Consider the following 6,090-nt stretch of genomic DNA (forward strand, 5'->3'; position numbering starts at 1 on the left):
GTGTTTACTTCAGGATTCACCAGTTTGTGTTTACTTTGAGATTCACCAGTTATTGTGTTTCCTTCGGGATTCACCAATTTGTGTTTTCCTTTGGGATTCACCAGATATCGTGTCTTCTTAAGGATTCACCAGTTTGGGTTTCCTTCGGGATTCACCAGTTATTGTGTTTCCTTCGGGATTCACCAGTTTGTGTTTCCTGCGGGATTCACCAGTTATTGTGTTTCATTCGGGATTCACCAAAGGTAGTGGGCATATTTAGCTACAGTAAGATAGAAATCAGTTTCTTTTTCATGTATATATGTGTCTCATGAGGACTATAACAGTTTATATATTCCACTAGAGGTAGGCGTCTAGAGGACATAGATGTCTAACCTGACCCCAGTAGTGGGGTTACTTACTGAGTATTTATACTCATTCTTTCTCAAGTTGTTATTTCAGGTAGAGGTAGAGATACACCGACGATGGACAAGCGGAATTCGTGATCGAGCCACTGGGACTAGTTTTATGCTTCCACTTATGAGATGTATATTTCTTTTCATGTTTTTTTTTCTTAACTTTCAGTTTTGATGTTTGAAACTTACTAAGACTTATTTATGATTTATGGGTACCCTATTGTTGTTTTTAATATTTGAATTTAATGAAAGTATTTTGAACTTACCTTGTTTATTTAGCATTTATTTCACCATAAAAGAGTGTCGTTTTAAGTTCCATGCATGTATGCATTTAGTAACGGCTTAACTTAAGTCCTAGGGGGTCGGGTCATTACAAATAAAGACAATACTACTACTATCTATCTATCTATCTATCTATATATATATATATATATTACATCATATTGTGGTTTTATTTTAAAGCATCATTGACATCTAATCAGTCAGTGTCCATCATATTCAGTTTTTCATTAAGTTACTAAAATTGATGACTAAAATCAAGCATCGTTTTAGTCAATCTTCCGTTAAGTCACTAAAGGCTTGTTTGGTAATTATTTCATTATTTGTTTTTGTTTTTGAAATTAAGCCTACTTTCTCCTACTTTCTTACAATGGTTTGCATCTTTCTTAATTACATAAGTTGCATTCTTAGCCAAATTCCAAAAAACAAAGAAATAGTTTGTAAAAACTAGTTATTTTAGTTTTTTTAAAATTGACTTCGTTTTTGAAAATATGGGTAAAAAGTAGATAATCAAACCAAGAAATTTAGAAGTGGGAGAGATGATTAAAGACTTAATTTTCAAAAACAAAAAATAAAGAACAAAATGGTTATCAAACATGGCCTAAAGGGTTGTTTGGTTTGAGGATTTTCTGCATGGAAACTGATACAAATATGTCAAAATCATGTTTGTTTCAAAGTTTTTGACACTTTGTGTGAGAATAAGATATTCCCATGTTTTCATTTCCCACAAACAAGGTTTTTCTTTTCTCTTCCAAAATTGTGGGTTTTCCCTACCTTAAATTTTATTAGAACTAATCAAGAACACGTGAAATCTTGTTTTAATTTTAATTACGTAAAAAATAGTAAGTATTAACATGAAACAAATAAATATTATATAGATTTTCGTAACTTTTTTTATAAAGTAAAACTTCAGACTATTTTTTCCATTTACGAATTTATAATTTTGACATTTATGTAAATATTTAGTGTCTAAAAAACCATACTTTTATTATTATTTTTTTAAAATGAATCTTCTTTTTTGTCTTATTTTTTAAAAAAGCTTGTTTGCTATTTTAAACCTTTTCATAAATCCTCTCCTTGAAGTATTTTTCATTGTAAATGACTTTATATAGGACGATAACAATTTTTTTTTATTCCAACTATAATTTTCAAGAAACACAATGTACCTAAAAATTAATAAAATTATAAAGTTAATTTGTTTTGTTAATTTAAAGAGAATTTAAAAGGTTCATTTACATACATAATAGTTTTGAAAATGCAAAAAATGAATAGTCCTAGTTTCCTACTACATTCTAGGACGATACTTCATGCATGCATAGGCTTAATCGTACAATTACTTTTAAACCATCAAATACAAGACCCAAAATTTTATTTAATAATGCTCAAACGAGCAAAGATATGAAAACATAATTAATAATAATAAATAAACTAAAGCAAAATAAAATAAAATAATTTACTATTCAGGGTACCCCTAAACCCTACTAGAAACAAATAAAGGAAATTAAATAGTCAAATAATAAAATTGATATATTTTGCATAAAAGTGTAAGGCGCCTAACTCCCAAACCAGATTTCAAAACATGATACTATATGCGGAAGCAGTGAATCGTCCTAATGGCCAGGTCACGAATCTCTGTTGTCATGCACCAGTCTGTCATTACTCTTACCTGAAAAATAGGGAAAGTAAAGGTGAGTATAAAAATATACTCAGTAAGCAGCCCACTACTGCACAAGGGCATCATAGACATAGGCATAGGCATAGACATAAGGGGCGAACCCGAAGGCACGCTTTCATAAGTAGTGACATGAAGGTCACAGGCATAAAACATAAGTGGTGATCCATCACCAAAAATAAGCATAGGGTGTGGGCCCGAAGGCTCACACATGCGATGTGCATAGCCCAATAGAAATACTAACAGCCACTAAAATCTCATATGAACATAAGCATACAACAGTTAATACAATCTCAGACATAAGCATGCAACCAAGGCCATGACTCAACATCAAACTTTAACACCGTTATCCAAACTTCAACTGTTTCACAATCTACTCATACATCAAGTCTTATCACCATCTATTCATACATCAACACTAGCCCATTATCCCCAGTCTACTCATGCACCTTATCACAGTATCCCCTTAACCCTTACGTCCAACTTCATCAATACTTCAAATTCAGCACATCAAATTCAGTATAAATTCCCATAACATATTTCATCACAGTTTCACATATGACATAAAAATCTCTCAGCAGGCATCTCAAAATCTTAGGGCAACCAACAGTAAACCACTTACCTCAGGATAACGAACTGTCCCAAAACGAGATATTACTCCGCTCGAGAACTTCCTTCATCGCCACACGTTCCTGAAACCAATCACAATTTCCATGGTGAAGGTTAGGTTAGGCCCAAGAATCTCAAAAGATAGTGGGCTGCCAAAAGGGAACCGACACTTACCCCGAACAGACGGAACAGTTGGAACCACCGCGATCCACAACGACCCGAACCAGTGGTAGGCAGACGGAGAAGACGGCGCGGCTCGCGACTTTAGCATTCGACGGCTTCCTCTACGTCGGGTCGACGAACAGGCTCGCGACTTCAACGTTCGGTGGCTTAGGACTCGATCGACGGCGAAAACGAGGGCCTCGCAAACTCCTGCTTCAATGGCTTCATCTGCGTCAGGTCGAGCGGCGGCACGGAGAAGAAGAACGATCGGCGAACTCGCGTGGTCGATGACGAAAACGACGATCGGCGAACAGGCTTGGTTGACGGCGAGCAGCGGTGATTGAAAGTGAAGGGGGTTTTTCACGGAATGAAGAAGGAAGATGAAGAAGAAAAAATAATTTCTTTTTTTTTTCCTTTTGCACGCATCCCAATGACCCCCAATTTTTATAACCCTACATCCATCTTCCTTTTCCCAAATTAACCATTTATTTCTTCTTCTTTTTTTTTAAACTTTGGGGCATCACACTCTTCCCCCCTTTAATAAACTTTCGTCCTCGAAAGTTCTAATCCTAGAAGAGCTATGGATGTAGTGCCCTCATCTCGTCCTCTCGCTCCCAAGTTGCTTCCTCAAACTGATGATTCTGCCACATAACCTGCACCAGTGGCATCTCCTTGCTGCGCAAAACTTTCACCTCCCTGGCCACAATTTGCGTGGGCTTCTCCTCGTAACTCAAGTTTTCATTCATTTGTAAGGGCTCAAAGTCCACCACATGAGACGGGTCTATTAAATACTTCCTCAGCATGGAGACATGAAATACATTATGGACCGTGGAGAGAGACGGTGGTAAGCGCAATCGGTAAGCCACAGAGCCGACCCGCTCCAAGATCTCGAATGGCCCTACAAAACGCGAACTTAGCTTACCCTTCTTCCCGAATCTCAGGACACCCTTCATCGGCTCCACTTTCCAGAACACCTTGTCACCTGCTTCAAACTCCAGATCTTTATGCCTAACATCCGCATAACTTTTCTGTCTACTTTACGCCGCTGGCATTCTAGCCCTGATCTTCTGCATGGCTTCATTCGTCAACTCCACTAACTCAGTCCCCACCAGTTTCCTCTCCCCAATCTCACCCCAGTAAATAAGAGATCTGCAACCTTTGCTATAAAGAGCCTCAAAGGTGACATGCCAATGTTAGCCTGATAGCTATTATTATAAGTAAACTCTGCCAAATGTAAGTGGGAGTCCCAACCCCCTGAGAATTCCAACGCACAAGCGCGCAACATGTCCTCTAATGTCTGACTTAAACGTTTTGTTTGCCCATCAGTTTGGGGGTGAAACGTTATACTGAAGTTCAACCGCGACCTTAAAACTGCCTGAAGGCTCTTCCAAAAACTGGAGGTGAAACGAGGGTCCCTGTCGGACACAATTGACACTGGCACACCATGCAACCTTACTATCTCCTTCATTTATAACTAAGCCCACTTACTCACCACATACGTGAGCTTTCCTGGAATAAAATGTGCCACCTTGGTGAGTCTTTTATCACAACCCAAATCACCGAAAAACCCTTCGCTATCCTAGGCAACCCCATAATAAAATCCATTGCCACACTCTCCCATTTCCATTATGGCACATCCAATGGTTGTAGCAAGCTTGCTATCTTCTACCTCGGGGCCTTCACCTACTGGCAGACTAAACATCTATTGACATATTCAACTATCTCCCTTTTCATATCGGGCCACCAGTAATACCGTTTCACATCTTGGTACATTTTGGTACTACCTGGGTGCATCGAGAATGAAGAGTTATGAGCTTCTACCAACAGTTCATCTTTCAAGCCATCATCTGTTGGGACGCACAACCGTCCCTGATACAAAAGACCCTCGTCCACTGACAAAGAAAATTCACTTGCCTGACCTGACCATACCTGACAACACTTTTGAACCAGGTCGGGATCATCCTGCTGTGCATCAATAATCTATTGCCTCAAGGTTGGTTGCACTGTTAACTGGGCTAGCTGTGAAGTGACTTCCCCCACTGCCACTGCAATCTTTGCTCGTTCTAGATCTTTACACAACTGAACCTCTTAGTGATCTTTTGACTGAGGGCATCGACTACCACATTCGCCTTACCTGGGTGGTAGAGGATCTTACAGTCATAATCCTTTAATAAATCGAGCCACCTGCGCTGCCTCGTGTTTAACTCTTTCTGGGTGAAGAAGTATTTAAGACTATTGTGGTCGGTGAACACTTGAATCTTTTCCCCATACAAGTAGTGTCTCCAGATCTTTAGGGTAAACACTACCGCTGCCAATTTCAAGTCGTGGGTAAGATAGTTGCGCTCATGGTTCTTCAACTGTCGGAAGGCATAGGCGACCACCCTACCATATTACATAAGCACACAACCCAAACCCTTCTTAGAAGCATCACTGTAGATCACGAAGTTCCCAGACGTCTGGAGACGGTGAGACACCGGGCTGAAACCAACCTCTACTTGGAGGTCCTGAAAACTATCCGTCACAAGCTTTGCTCCAAACAAAGAAGCTCCTTCTTGTTAGCTGGTCAACGCATGGCCATGCTGGAGAAATTTTCTACAAACCTACAATAGTATCTAGCCAACCCCAGGAAACTACACACCTCACTAACCGTTGTAGGGCAGGGCTAATTGGTAACAACCTCAATCTTAGCTGGATCCACTGAAACCCCATCCTTCGACACCACGTGCCCAAGGAAAGACATCTTCCGTAGCCAGAACTCACACTTAGAAAACTTTGCGTACAGTTTGTTTTCCTTCAGTGTTCCTAGGACCTTTCTAAGATGTTTCTCATGTTCCGCCTCTGTCTTGAAGTATACCAAAATGTCATTAATAAAAACGATTACAAAGGCGTCTAGGAAGTCCTTCAATACCCGGTTCATCAAATCCATGAATACCATTGGAGCATTGGTTAGACCAAAAGACATTACAATGAACTCGT

At 39.4% G+C, this 6,090-nt stretch overlaps 1 long non-coding RNA gene across 1 annotated transcript; it reads right to left on the reverse strand.

Moving 5' to 3' along the window:
- Positions 1-2,025: 2,025 nt before the first annotated feature.
- Positions 2,026-5,606, reverse strand: LOC120069778. Its single transcript, XR_005479692.1, has 3 exons — positions 3,127-5,606; positions 2,966-3,035; positions 2,026-2,337 (listed from the first exon to the last, which is right to left on the reverse strand). It is a non-coding gene; the product is annotated as an uncharacterized LOC120069778 (long non-coding RNA).
- Positions 5,607-6,090: the final 484 nt, after the last annotated feature.

Source organism: Benincasa hispida, unplaced genomic scaffold (genome assembly GCF_009727055.1).
Source record: "Benincasa hispida cultivar B227 unplaced genomic scaffold, ASM972705v1 Contig587, whole genome shotgun sequence".
In the NCBI taxonomy this organism is placed as follows: domain Eukaryota; kingdom Viridiplantae; phylum Streptophyta; class Magnoliopsida; order Cucurbitales; family Cucurbitaceae; genus Benincasa; species Benincasa hispida.